This window comes from Podarcis pityusensis (assembly GCF_964106645.2).
Source record: "Podarcis pityusensis genome assembly, chromosome: 5".
Taxonomy (NCBI): Eukaryota; Metazoa; Chordata; class Lepidosauria; order Squamata; family Lacertidae; genus Podarcis; species Podarcis pityusensis.
Window position 1 is genome coordinate 43,647,231 of NC_138032.1, and position 15,677 is coordinate 43,662,907.

Genomic DNA, 15,677 nt, shown 5'->3' on the forward strand with positions numbered 1-15,677 from the left:
ACAGGTATGCTTGCAGATCTTACTCTCACTGCCCGTGGAAATGATGCATTCAATATAAGGTCTTGGTGAACAGCGATGGGAAGCCATTGATTTTCCAGATGTTGACTTAAAACATCCCTGACCATTAGCTATGTTGGCTGAGCATGATAGAAGTTGGAGGGCCACAAGTACAATTTAAACACCGAGAGTCCAGTTGATGGGTGCATATATATTTTTTTCATCTGCTAAATGTATTTTCCCACTTACCTATTAATGAGTTGATCTTAGAAAGAGTAACTGCCATTGTTATCAAATGTAACAGTATCCAGGCTCTCCTCCTAGGGGTTTTGTTATTACATTTAAATCCCATCTTACCTCCAGTGAGCTAAACATAATTACATTTATCATTATCATGAATTACCTTCTAACATGTCAAGGCAATTTGCATGTAAGGTTATTAAAAAGTTAAAAACACAAAAAGAGTGAATACATTTTAAACCCTAACCAAGTAGGCAATTGAACCCAGGTGGGAAGCCTGTTAGAACAAAAATGTCTTCTGTTGTTTCCAGAAAGTGCAGATAGTGGATGACTGCCATATCTCAACAGGAATTGTATTCCACAGAACAGGGGCAGCCACACTAAAAGCTCTGCTTTAAACTTCAGCAGAGCAAACTTCTGAAATCTTTGGAACTTGCAGGAGAAACACTCCCGCATACCACAGCAATCTACTGGGTGTATAAGGGATAAGACCATCTCATCACAAGAACCCTGTGAGGTAGAGTAGCTAAAATATAGTAACTGGCCCAAGCCCATTGCCTACCGGGGATTGGAACTTGGGTCTCCCCAGTCCTAGCCTGACATTCTGACCACTAGACAACACTGGCTAAGGTTGTGCCCTTTCCTGATTCTAAGATCTGTGCAAAGTAATAAACAGTAAATTGAACAAACATAAACATCAGAGAGAGAAAAGAAAACTTATTGCTGTAGTACTTGGGATCCTGTATTGTAGATTCTCCAGACTCCAGAAAATTAAAGCTAGTGGTCAAAAAGTTATTCAGATAGATATTCTACTAGAATATAGCTATCTAGTTGCAGCTATGGTATCCTTCCCAGGCTCATATAAAACCCTTCCTAATGCAATTTTGTTCCAGGACTTTTACAGCTCCATGGAGATGAGCTGTGACATTTCCGCTTCCCCTTTCATAAATATTGCATCTAGCAAATGCAATTACCAAAGGCGAAACAGCACCAAGTGTTTACTAAATAAGATTATGTGATAATGTTAATGTGTTTTATGTCTGTGTTCTGACACAAGACAAACTCCCTATTAATAACAGCTCAATGAGATGCTGAGGTTTTGCAGGATGCAAGAGGAGGCTGGAGATTTCATGGTAGCTGTTAAATACCTAGAGACGGAAAGGAAGCTTGCCCATTAAAACACCGGCAGATTTGCATGACTTCAGATAGTCCAGGTTAAGAAGTTCACCGTGCAGTGCAGTCTTCCAGCTCCAAAAAACCACAAATGAGAAGGTTAAGTGGGAAGAAAGACCATATGTAACTTCCTATTTATTTCGATCATGAGGACTACTCTCATATGATATTTCTTTGTATCCTTCCTCTCCTGCCCTTTTCCAATATCTTAGCAATGTATCATCATAAATGTAGCTAAAGGTGGCCAATCTTGTGGTCTACATTTAAATAAGAGGTTAGTCCACACCTACTTTGATAATGCATTTCCTCCACCCCCAAAACTGGACTTTCATATTATAGGTGTTAAGGATGAACCCGGGGAAAGAAAATTATGTAGGTGTTATTGTTACTCACACAATGAGATGCAACTGCTGGACTCTCTTGAAAAATATCCAGTGCCAGAAGGACAGCATGTTGTTCCATGCATGGATGTGACCTGAGAAATTAAATTATCCAGTATATTTAACTAAGCATCAAGCTATGGTGCCTTTTATTTTTACACATCACTAACCTATCATGCGGGTGGCACTGTGGGTTAAACCACAGAGCCTAGGACTTGCCGATCAGAAGTTCGGCAGTTTGAATCCCCGTGACGGGGTGAGCTCCCGTTGCTCGGTCCCTGCTTCTGCCCACCTAGCAGTTCGAAAGCACGTGCAAGTAGATAAATAGGTACCACTCCGGCGGGAAGATAAACGGCGTTTCCGTGCGCTGCTCTGGTTTGCTTTGTCATGCTGGTTACATGGGAGCTGTATGCAGGCTCCCTCGGCCAATAAAGCAAGATGAGCGCCGCAACCCCAGAGTCGGCCACGACTGGACCTAACCTATCACACTAGGAGTCCAGCACTTCCTCACAACAAAGGAGCCTAGCCCACATGTTGTATGTCAGACTTGCTAGATTAGGATGATACACAGATTATCTGCTTCCTACCAGATTAGGCTCAATGAGCAAAATCTTTGTAGGATTGGTGACTCAGAGCTATGCTGGCAGAAGTTCTGCAGAGAAAGAAGCAAGAATCACAGGCAAGGGCAAACCAGATGGTTGTTATTGCACCTTTGTAAAAAGAATGGAGTTGGAAAGCCTGTGCTAAAAGGAGAACAAAGGCTTGAAAGCAGCAAGGGGCAAAGACAATAGAAAGAAGGAGAAGGCCCATGAAGGTAATAGACAAGTAGTGATGTAACATGTGAGCAAAACATAGCAGAGAACCTGTTACCCACATGAGGCCTGAGGTCTGCCCAGAGTCAGGGTCCACAATGCCCAGTCCCCAGCCATGAAGATATGCTGCCAGCCTTGTGGGAAAGAAAGGAAATCAGCCCTTGGCAGTGCTAGTCACTGAACAAACTTTTTCCTGGTGGAACTGAGGAAAGCACAACAAATCCCATCAGATAGCTAATTAAAGGCCCCATCCAAGTGAGCAGTCGCTGGACCACACTCCCCTAGGCCAAAGAGTCCTCCTTGCATTAATATAGATTACGTATGCAGGGACAGAGAAAATGCATCCCACCAAGTATAGAGTGGTGTCATTTGGAGTCTTCTGAACTCACATCAGCCATAGTTTGTGTTTGATCTTTGACCTCCAAAGGTGGAAGGTCAACTGTTGATTTACTTTGGTCCCAGGGTCTCCTGTTCATCCATGTCCAATTCAACATTTTGCCATAATGGAAACAATTTTCCTCTCCGCCTAAATCACTTCACATTCAAAACACAGCAACTAATCGACACCTGATCCTCTTCGCCTGTTAAGAAGCAGCAGCTGTCCCCCCAAAAACTTCACTATGCTCTCAGAGCAGCACTACTAAAGTGCAATAAGCCTCTTTGGACAAGCTTCTGCAGCAAGCTTGACACATGTTAAATGATCCCATGTTGGTGTGTTTTGATTTGGCAAGGATCTAAAGCAGAAGACTTGCAATACCTTTATGCAGAAGACAGAGCCAGTGCAGCCTAATGGTTCTATTGATCTGAAATCCCTGTAGTCACATTAACCTTAGAGGAAAGGTGGAGCTATGATCAAGGCAGGTTGGTTGTACAGGTGGCGTCTGAGTTCTGCTCTTAACTGAAGTATTAATCATCTGTGAAAAACTAACACAAATTTCACTTCCTTATTCTGTACTGAAATATTTTCATTTGTAATATGAACAATACTAACTCTATACTTGCTGTCTTGCAAATATTAATGTGCCAATGCAAAATGCTGGTATATTCCTGCTCCTAAGAAACACGAGTGCAGCACTGACCCAGCTTGGAAGCATCTAAATATTGCCATTTTTATATTCTTTTTAAAATAGTGTTTAAAGTGTATATTAACATCTTGCAAAAATCACCTTAGGCTTCATACATTCTATTCAAATGACACCCTATGTTTTATTTAAATTTCACCAGCCATAAACAGAAAGTGCCATCAGTGATGAAAGACAAGTTTCTGCCTATGGTTTCACATACCAAACTTTGCCTCAAAATTAGTTCTGTAACGTTCCCCAAATCATATGCATATTTTTCTATCCTTGCAAAAATCAAGGTATATAGACTAATATTTACCGTATTTACCCATCTCCTTACTTGTTTTGATAATGTATTTTTGCAATAATGTATCAAAGGAAGAAATATGTTTAGTTATTATGTGAATTAAAATAGCATGCAAGGATAGAAACATTTTGGAAATCCTCCTTTACAGTTTTAACACAGTTTTCAGATTGGAGTCAGGGGAAATCCCATAACCCATAACTCAAATGTGTGGCTTAGCCTGCTCTCTGTTAGAGTGCTGGACATTACTGCCAAGGAAAAGTAATAATGTATGTCAACCATTAAACCCCCAATATGTTCTGTTTTTAGAGTTTTAGCTTTCTATCCTTTGTGGATATGCTATTTTGATATCCTAACAAGTAAGTGAGCCAAAGAAAATTAGAGAAAATTGCTGTAGCTGGTCCCTACTGGGTTCTATACTCATTCAACAATGAACACGTCTACAAATAGCTCTTTTCTTTTTCCCCTTCAAATTTTAGATTTACAATGGGCAAGAGACAGAAGGGTTAATAAACACAGCACACTAACATTAAAATAGTCAAGTTGTAGCCTGGATTCTGAAAACACACGCACACTCTGCTCATTGTTTGTTCAGGCATCCAGGAGCTAAGAACTTTCCTAGAGAACAATATTGTTAACCTGGAAATGTGTGTCCTCTCTAACTTTAGATGGCCCTTGCACAAAGGAGGGTGACGTTCTAGTTAAGGAGATGGTAATAATAATAATAATAATATTCCCTGGATGGTTGAGTGACAGACTGATTGGCCAGTGTTATTGTTGGAGACAATAGCTGATGATGCATGTTGACAATCTGTGTCACCATAGTACCCTCAACTCCTCCACCCTTTCCATTTCCCTTCGGAAAAAAAGTTGCCATTTCTTAGAGTTGATGGTTGAATGCAGCTAGGTAAGCTATTTTCTGCCAACAATGCACAGAGGCAGAACAAAGGCTGGAGCTTTAGAAAGATTCTATTACATTTAAAAGTCTTAGCACCCTCACAGATGGTTGACCAATAAAATATATTATGATAGCAAGTGCCTTGATTCTTTCATCAAGTCTTCATTGAATAATGACTACTATGCTAATGTCTCCAGCTGGATTTATAATGGTGAAGTGGAACATCATTCAAGCCTGTTGCAGTAGGATAAAAAAAGATAAAGGTAAAGGACCCCTGACAGTTAAGTCCAGTCATGAACGACTCTGGGGTTGCGGCACTCATCTCACTTTACTGGCCGAGGGAGCAGGCATTGTCCGCAGACAGTTTTTCCAGGTCATGTGGCCAGCATGACTAAGCTGCTTCTAGAGAAGCCAGAGCAGCACACAAAACACTGTTTATCTTCCCGCTGGAGTGGTACCTATTTATCTACTTGCACTTTGACGTGCTTTCAAACTGCTAGGTTGGCAGGAGCAGGGACCAAGCAACAGGAGCTCACCCCATCGCGGGGATTCGAACCGCCGACTTTTTGATCGGCAAGTCCTAGGCTCTGTGGTTTAACCCACAGCACCACCCGCGTCCCTCTTGCAGTAGGATAGTAGTCTTTATTCCAGTAGGTTTGTGAGACTAGGTGGCATCTTGTCAAAGGGGCTGTTTCTCTATTGCCCTCTGCAGAGAGTACCTATTCTGTATAAATACTGCTGCTTTCATAAACAGGTATATCATATATGTTTACTCCCAGCATTCAGCTACATTTTACCACCACATTTTAGCATGAGAAAAGCTCCATGCACACTTCCATGTGACGGAAGGGGTGTTTATCTTTGGTGGGATTCCACCATGCAGCTACAGAATGTATATGAATACTGCATGAACAGATGTAGTATCAAGTGTGTAAGTCTTTCCCTTCTGGTCACTTCTTCCCCTTCATGGCATCCTGCTTCCAATGGAAGCTGTATCACCTGTACCACAACATTTCCCTCCCTTTGGATCATCTTGCCCCTTTGGATCTGCATAAACCAGCATAGACAATCTGAAATAATAGGAGAATGTGCAAACTTGTAATCTTAAAGGAGGTCTTCCTAGAATCTTGCCTTTTAGATTGCAAAGTGTTCAATGTGGTTCTGTTCTATTTAATTCTCTAAAGTGATTTAAAAAAAACCCCAAGGAATCACACACCCCAACAAATAAATAGCAGACTAATTAACTTTTTTTTTACAGTTCATATTCAGATAATATATTGACCCAAAGGGCTACAAATGCCAACAGAAGTTCTCCACAAACCTAAGTCTATCCACTAAAATATGATATTTTCTGTGTTTGTGTACAGTGTTCCAGTTGTCATGGCTGACAATCAACTTTTGATACTTCAGAGTGAGGATGAAGTCCCTTGTGGTTCTCATTTGTTTAGCCTTTCCACTATCCCAAGTTTAAAAACAAAAAACAAAAAACCATGTTCTGTGTGATTATGCCAGTTGCCTTGAAAGGCTGGAATTTGACAGAGCTGGTGCAAAATTTCTCCAACGCCCACCCCACCAATTCTTTGAGAAATTGCATATAGGATGGAAGAAGTTAAGGACATTTTCATGACCGAAAGGAAATCCGCTTGGAAAAAGTCCTGCCTCTCTCAGTGAATTGATGCTTCGTGTTCCCTTGTGATTAATTGTCAAGAGAAACTTTGTGATATGCTTGCAGCTCCAGCTTCCTTTGTCAGGAGCTTCTTAAACTCTTTTATCACCCCCTGAGGCCGGACTGGCCAAGGCACCAGGCAGTCTGAGCCTGGCATGCACCTCAGAGACCTGTAACTTGTTTGTTTTGGTATGAGTCTGAGCTTAATTGGGGCTCAAAGGAAAACAACTCTTTAGGGGGGGAGAAAGGGGCCCAGCAGTGATGGACACATCCCTGAAGAAAGGATGTAGACAGAGCTTGTCCAGAAATACACAGCTACAAAACTAATCTGGCCAGGTGAGTCTGAAGAGATGGAAGAACTCCTCAGCCTAGAGCTTGGCAATTTAGGATGCCATCATGCTATTTCTTTCCAGGCGTCCTTCTGATAACATAACCCCATGCTTATGCTCAACCAACTAGCTCAGGACCAGAAAATAATAATAGAAAAGATAGAGTATGAAAGGGAAACTATAAGAAAAGATATAAACAATGAGATAGTTGGTCTGAAATAAGGTTCATCTTTTCTTTTTTTATTCTATATGGTTGAGTTGCTCTAAAATAATATTTTAAGAGATGCTCTTAAAATAATAAACACTTGGCTATTCTTCTGTTTTAAGGCTTTGTGCCCCTAGACTGCTGATATTATAATAATAATAATAATAATAATAATAATAATAATAATAATACCCTGCCCATCTGGCTGGGTTGCCCCAGCCACTTTTGCATCTGTTTCAGTGAGGAGTAAAGCTGAGCATACAATCTAGTTTCAACTGGACTATTGTAATGCAGTATGTGTGGAGCGGCTCATTAAGATACTGCAGTTCAGAAATTTCAGTTGGTCCAAATGCAGCATTGTGATGGGTGTTATATTATAAACAGCAGTATTTCCAAGTGTTTGCTTTTAAAATGCATTAAGCTCCAAGCCACAGAAAGCTTAATCTGCTGGTTCCTGCATATCAAGCTTTAGCTAAAGGTGCAAGAATGAATAGCGTGAGTGACTTTTTTTCTGGTCAGTTAACAACCAAATTGTTACAGTGGCAAAGCATGCTGTTACAGTGACAATAAGAGCAAGAAACAAAATATCATGGATTGCAATGAAGATGTGCCAATGCAGCTGAACGCATGGCTCTTGGGGTGGTGACAAACCCCTTCTTCCCTGACCAAGCTTCTGCTGTCATTGGGAAGTGGACCCCCACATTTGCACCCAGAGCAGAATAGTGAAGGCATAATCTCTGTTGCCTTTTAGGTGCTTGTTGAAAACATCCCTCATTCAACAAACCTTCTGTGTGGAGATTATTATCCCAGCTGGCATCTGTATTGGATTTGAAATTGATTTTATAAATGCAACTGTTTTGTATCTGTTTTCCTTGCATTGTAAATTGGTTTGAGGTGCCTCATAGGCATAAATGAAATAAATAATCCAAGAGCAACAGTAATAAAAATGGAACTTTTCATTCCATTCATTTGCTCTGCTCCAACTTATTCTCCCTAATGCCGTGGATTATTTATGTACAAGAAAGACTAAGGAAACGATAAATCAGAGACTACAATTAGCATGAGTAATTTTACAAGCAAAGAAGATCTATTGCAATTCTGCTTCCACTGCACACAGGAGCCAGATGCACAGCTACAAGCTCTTAAATGGCCTTGCTCAGAATGGGTTGCACAGATGGGAAACCTGTGGCCCTCCAGATGTTGTGGGCTTCAGTTCCCATCATGCCAATACTCAGGGGTGGTGGGAGTTGGAGTCCAGCAACATCTGGAGGGCCACAGGTTCCCCATCCTTGCTGGGATAGGACAAGTGATGCTTCAGTATTTGGCTTTTGATGACTGAGGTTGTCCAAGGTAAATTGAAACTGGGGGTGCCCAGATTGGATTGCCTAGATGCTAGAGGAAAGAACAGTCATTGATTCACCAGGGAAAGTTGTTCATGGACTAAGGGGCAGAAAAGACACACTGTCAGGAGAACAATGGCATAAAACATCTGGTTAACTGGGGTAGAAGATGAATTTATTTGAATAACAGGAAACAGTAGGAGGGAAAATTAAATATCAACTCCCTTCCTTTTAGAAAAAGAAGCTGTATGTGTGAGTGGGAGAGGGAGAGAGATGGCCATATACCAAGTGGAACCAAGTTGTATCCCAAGCCCTCTTCATTCCACAGAAACACCCCCAACCTCAGCAAAGTGCCCAAGTTTCCATAGAACTCAAACCCTGCACTGTTGGAGCTGAAGGGAGGCAACAAATAGAAATCAATCTCCATATGGAGACATCTAAAAGCCAAAGGAGCAAAGGACCACTGAACTATTCTCTCACACACCGCATTGTGCATGCTAGGAACAGCTGGGCCATGTTGTCGTTCTTATTTTAGAACAGCAGTTAGGTTTCCAGGTTAAAGAAATGCTCTCTCCCTCCAACAATCACTTTTATATTTTATTATTTATCATCATCATTATTCACAAATGGGGTAGGATGAATAGGCTTCTTGCAATTTGCAAATATCATCTACAAATGGTTGCTTCTTGATAAATATTTAACAGTGCAATCCTAACCATGCCTGCCCAGAAGTAAGTCATGTTTAATTCATTGGGGGTTATTCCCAGGTAAAGGGGGTAAGGTTTGCAGTCTTAGTTTGTATTCCTTTACTTTGATAGGTTATATTTGATCAGTAGCAACTGCAATTAATTCATTTCATTATTATTTCACAGTTACAGAGTTATCGAGGCCTTTTTGTATTTTTAATGAGAACATTTGTTCTTACTTGGCTTTGTAAGCATTAAAGTAGAAAAGAAATCTCACCTTAAAGTCAGAAGATTTTAATTGTACTAACAGACAATTAAATACTTTGTTGAAATTACACTGGCTGACATGCTTTAGGATTTAGCAGAAACCATAGACACAACGCCAGATATGCTGATGGCAGAATATTTATGCTGGCAGCAGAACACAAGGCTGGAGAAGCCATTTCACCAGCAAATATATGGTGGAGGAACAGCTGAACCAGGAGGAGAAGGACATGGGCAGGATAGGGGCACACGTATGCCAAACCCTAGACCCCAAGTGATCGCATAACTTTATACCAGCCTCAGACCTGGTGCAAAAAAATGTCCCTCCCAAGGACTTCAGTGGGAAGAGAGATTAAAAGAAGAAAAGTTGCCAACCCTCATCAACAATGTTGCCATGACAGGGCACTGGATGTGTCAGGAGTGGAAAACCTGTGGTCCTCCAGTTCCCATCATCTTTGACCATTGGGCATGCTGGCTGGGGCTGATGGGTGCTGGAGTCCAACAACAGGTAGAGAGCCACATGTTCCTCGCTACTGGGATATGGTGAAACTCAGCACCCAGTCATGTACCACTACATGTATATAAACTCCACACAGGAAGATCATAATGAGATCCTAATAGGATGCACTCTAGCCTCATGTCTGATAATGGGTATCTTTGGAGAAAGGACACTTTGCACCCTGGTCTCAGAATCAACACTTTCTTGAATACTCTGTTCTGTGTAGGATGATTAACTCATCCTGTCCAAAAGCAGACTTCTTAAACCTTAAGCAGGTGTATGACAAAAAGGAACTGTGTTGATAAAGTTTTCCTCGTCATTCTGTTTGATGCCAAGATAATGTTTTACAAGCTACATTTGGAAGCACAACATGACCTTTTGAAGAAAACACGAGCAACTCAAATTTTATTGAACAGCCTACAGGACTCCCAAGGAGAAAAAAAAGGGTGAGAGGGTACCAGCTCTGCAGGCAAGGGGTGACATAACTGGGCTCCTGCAGAAAGAATGTAGTTGCTCAAGGGTGCTGTGAACTCAAAAAGGTTGAAAACCTCTGTCTTACAGCATAAATCTACAAATGTCTACCGGACTTCAGTGGGGTTTACTCCCAGATAAGTGAACACAGAGTTGCAGCCTTAACAGCATACTAAGGACATGATATCTCTGGGAGACTTCATATATAGTTATATGATTACAAGTAGATACAATGCAAAATCTGCTGTTGTTCCCCAGGGACTTGAGTTGAGAAAGATGCCACCTCTGATCATAGCGGTAAAATACAGCTACCATGACTAGCAGACATTGATAGCTTTCTGCATGAAGTAGCCTTCTCATTCATGTAGAAGGATACTGCTGAAGCAGAGAGGAGTTGGAAGTGACTATGCAATGAGAAATGTAGTTAGTTTTCTACCATCTGACAAGATGAGGCATCAGGTATGTGTCAGGATGGAATGGTACTGAAGACAGGGAATGACCTCAGCAGATCTGGCATGATCGGAAAAGTCCCAGTGCATGCAGGCCAGACCTAGTTTGTGAACCAAATGTTTGGTTTTCCCAGTCCTAGCTCAAAACTCTAACTACTATAGCACACTGCCTTAAACAAAGCAAAACAAAAAAGTGTAGATATGCATTCACTCATGTCCTCCCCTTTCTAAGTCCCCCTCCCCCCGCTGTTTTTGAGAGCCTGTATTCCCACATTACAGAGGGAGACAAAGAAACACCCACAGCTGCTTTTTCTACATAGACTTTCAGAACCCAAGCAGAATGCCCAATGGAGCTTGCTACTATAAAAGTTGCTGGCAAACTGCACAGACCTCAGACCCAAACTCTATGGATTCATTTGCTGTCCCAGGTAAATGTTGCAAATCCTGTAACCTCAGGCTCCCATGACCAACCCAGGAGGGATTAGGAGCTGTAGACAGCGGGGCAGTTACTCATCCCCTTAATTCCTTGTTTGTTTTGTTTATCCAGCGTACCTCCTTCAAACCCCATTAAGGAACCCTATTAGCCTGCTAATAGCAAAACAAGTTAACCCCCTCCATCCTGTCCTATAACATATATATCCCCAAGCAGTGGGATATGCAGTGCTAATGCAAGCTAGATACAGATTGTGGGTGAGTGGGTAGAGAGTTTGGTACTGGTTTGGTTAGCTAATGCCTTGGAATGTATTGAGTGGTGCTTGTCCAGGCACTGACTCCTGTACTCGCAAATCACTTTGAATTCCATTGCAAAGCCTCCAAGGTCCTTGCAAGATTGTACCCTGTCCCTGCACCCCATGCCTCATCAGACTTACAGGCTGAATAATTGGCAGGTTGTTACGTTTTGAGGCTTCCGCTCAGCCCTCCCCAGGATTAATAATGGCATCTGTGGCAAGTGGGGAAGCTGGATGTGTTCCATTGTTTGCCCACTTCCTACCTCTTTGGTGCTGACATGCTGTGACTTTTCCTACCTTGTGTGTTTTCTCCTAGAGCTACATTCTTAAAACCAGGCAGGAATGCTCTGATTCATAGCAAAGTGCTACTAAGCGGTGTTAAACAACAAATTTAATGTGTGCAAGTGTTTATGGATTCAGAAACAATGGAAGGTTCTACAGCCATATGGACTTTCCTACAAGAACTGGGATAGCCCAACACAAAGTGGAGGAAACTGATCTGAATGACAAACAGATGTGAGGATGATTTTTACTGCCACTTGTTGCTGTAGCAAAATATCTATTGGAAGCATACTGTTGTTGGCATCCGTCTGCCAAGTAAGTAAGACACAGTTATGGGAGCAGTTACACCTGTTGATTTTCTGTTTGCCATGCAGCTCTTTTAAAGGTCCCGAGCCTCTGTCAGGAATAAAAGTGGCAACCATTTATAACACATTCTTCGTAAGTCTACCGGGCAGAGCCCACATTCAGGCATTAGGTGAATGACCCAGGCTGGACAGATCAATGTGTTTGCTTAGCCACTCTCTCTTCCTGGGACTCCCTTTCCCCTGCCTTGCTGTGATCAGCTCCCTGGTGGTTTCTTTTATCAACGGCTGAAATCCTTGTTTTCTTAGTTGCTTGTACTAGTAGCTCTATCAGCATTAACCCTTGACCTCAGAATGTAGCTTCTTCCCCCTTCTTCCCACAATTATGTTTACAGAGCATTTTTTTTCTGATCCTTAGTGAGAGAGATTACCTTGTGAGTCATGCAGCAAGGGTCCATTTGCCCTGCAACTTAGCTGACATATGCAGAGGTGATGCAAAGGTATTTAAAATAGTGCTGAACGGTTTTTCGCAGTAAGGTTCATATTTGTGATTGGAATTACTTAAAATTTGGATAAGTCCTAAGAAAAACAAAACACAGCCCTGGCAGACAGGCAGACAACAGGCAAAGCTGTCCTCTGATTTTCTTTGCTGTAAACACTGTGTGTGTGTGTGTGTGTGTGTGTGTGTGTGTGTGTGTGTCTTTGTCTTTGTGTCTCCTGTTGGACAAAAGAAATGGATAACTAGCAATGACCCAGCTTCAACCACACAAATGTGAAGGTTTGATTTGAACACACACACCCTCACACACCAGGTTCTGACAATTTAAAAAGGCTAACAAATACATTTCTCATCAAACTTCCATAGGCAACAGCCTACTTTGTCAGATGCAAGGAATCTGGAAGTTGTAGGATCACCAAACTTTTCCACAGCTTGGTGCATGTAATGGCCTGCCACAATAGAGCTGCTTCTACTCATTTTATTATTGCCTCAGCATCTTCCTCTCTGATAATCATATCCAACACAACACACACACACACACACCCCCTCTGGTCTTCTAAAGGGGGAGAAGATACAAGGAAAAATATTTTACTTCTGCTATATATACCCCATTGGACATTTCTAAGATAGATGGGGCCTATCCTGGACTGAGAGGAGGGTAGGAATTAATCAGCAAATGCGCTGGCAACGATCTGCTCCAAAATACACTGGAGCATGTCCAAGCAGTACACATTTGGCACTTTGAGATGGAGCACGGCTGGCCTCAACATTCCATGGCAGCCTTTGGCTTTGGAGGATGGTGGTAGTGTACTAGATACAGCCAATGTGGGAAAAACAGGTGTCTGATGAGTTGCAGAGTAGTTAAGAAGAAAAGTTCAGCTATTAATCAGAGATTGGACTTAACTGATAGATGGGAAGAAGCAGTTGACTTCTCCTGTGTTCTTTGGCTGAGAATTATCTCCATGGCATCATTAGCATATCCTGATGATGATATGGCTTGGACTGGAAATCAGGAGATAATTCATTTCCATGTTCTATAGTTCTGGGTAAACCTAGATAATTTCCTTATGCTCTTTGAGCCTCAGAGTACAGTAAGCTCCAGATTCCTTAAATTGGCTTAGTTAGACTGAACAGTTAACCATCCTGCCATACTTCCCATTAGGGCGGTTTAAGAGTGGTAAGGCTTTCCCCATCCTTTTCATTGTATGCTTATAGAACAGTATTGTAATTAATGCTGCTGATTGTGATTACAGAACCATGATGGTTATTTTAGATTAAAGGTAAAGGTAAAGGGTCCCCTGACCATTAGGTCCAGTTGTGGATGACTCTGGGGTTGCGGCACTCATCTCACTTTACTGGCTGAGGGAGCTGGCGTACAGCTTCTGGGTCATGTGGCTAGCATGACTAAGCCACTTCTGGCGAACCAGAAATGCCATTTACCTTCCTGCCAGAGCGGTACCTATTTATCTACTTGCACTTTGATGTGCTTTCAAACTGCTAGGTTGGCAGGAGCAGGGACCGAGCAACGGGAGCTCACCCTGTCGCAGGGATTTGAACCACCGACCTTCTGATCGGCAAGCCCTAGGCTCTGTTTAAAAGCAATAACCACCCATTCCGTTCCCTACCCACTAAAAGGGGGGGGGGGGGGAGCTCAGAGAGCAGTTACAGCACATAAGCCCCCTCTAGTGGTGGTTAATAGATTACTCATAGATAGTGATGTACCCTTACCTCTCTGGTAGTTGTTGTTGTTTTCAGTTTTCTCCATCTTTATTTAAAAGACTGAACAAATGCATAGTTTTCTTTTAATGGTAAGACTTCTGATAACGAGCACGAGCACCAGGTCCACCAAACTTCTTGGATTCACAACGACGAGGATCAGCAACCAAAAGGGTCCTATCGAACTGGATAAGGATATCCTTTATCTTCTTCTTTTTGGAAGCTTCATCAACATATTTCTGGTAATAAGCCACCAGCGCTTTGGAAACAGACTGCCGAATTGTGTATATTTGTGCTACGTGACCTCCACCCTTCACACAGACTCTGATGTCGACTCCTGCAAAGCGCTCCTTGCCCAAAAGGAGAACTGGTTCAAGCAGTTTGTACTGCAGAGTTCTGGGCTCTATCATTTCCAGAGGCCTTCCATTCACCTTAATGAGGTCATTTCCTCTTTTACAGTGAGCAACTGCAGTAGCAGTTTTCTTCCTGCCGAAGACCTGCACGCTCTGGAGGGGTCCCTTAGCCGGCATGGCGCCTTGCCGTCAGTGAGAGAGGAAGAGAAAAGCTCTGGTAGTTGTTTTTATAGGCCAAGTATCAAGTTATACTCATTCCTGCCTCCCTTGCTCAAGTTGTGATTGTGGCCATATTATTTTTCTGTTGCAAGGCTGTATAAGAAAAGTATCATTTTATCTCCTTTTAGGAGACCTTATTTGATTAAACCCAGAACACTTCCCAGATGTAGCGCTAGGCCACACGTAAACTGAGCAGCCACCCTGTTAGATTTCCCACTGTGCTGCCCAATGTGCCCACCAGTATAGCTGTATCAGATGCTCGTGGGCATTGCACAAATTTAATATGGTTGCCATCTAGTGCCAATCAAAGCCAAAGAGCTTCCTGGCTCCCATACAAGCTGCACCTGCTAAGGGTGACTCACTGGCACTGTGTATGCAGAGCCTTTTGACAGCAGCTGAGATATTGAGAGAGGTGTAGGTGACACTGGGTGCCCCTATGGCTTCTGGGCAAGACAGATAAGCTGTGCCAGGGAGGGGCACGTATACATCACACCCCAGAAATTTGTATAAAATGTACCCATGCTGATTTATATTGATAGATGCAAATTTAGGGATAATAAGCACTTTGAAATAATTGCTAGAATTTAAACAGAAGTACAATACAGCTCAGCATAGCGTAGGAGACTGTGACCAGATTACCCGTGTACTTGCTTTGGCCATATTCGTAGAATAAAGCACTATTAAACCGTTTTAACAGTTAAGGGTTTCACCAGAGAATAGGAAACCCCTATTTCCTCCAGAGTGGTTTAACAATCAATCTGGCACACTGGGAATTGTAGTTCTGTGAGGCAAATAGGGGCCTCC

At 42.3% G+C, this 15,677-nt stretch overlaps 1 pseudogene across 1 annotated transcript; it reads right to left on the reverse strand.

Annotated features, from left to right (window-relative positions):
• Positions 1–14,324: 14,324 nt before the first annotated feature.
• Positions 14,325–14,872, reverse strand: LOC308476720 (small ribosomal subunit protein uS9 pseudogene; annotated as a pseudogene). The gene has a single exon. The product of its transcript is annotated as a small ribosomal subunit protein uS9 pseudogene (transcript).
• Between the last annotated feature and the right edge of the window lie 805 nt (positions 14,873–15,677).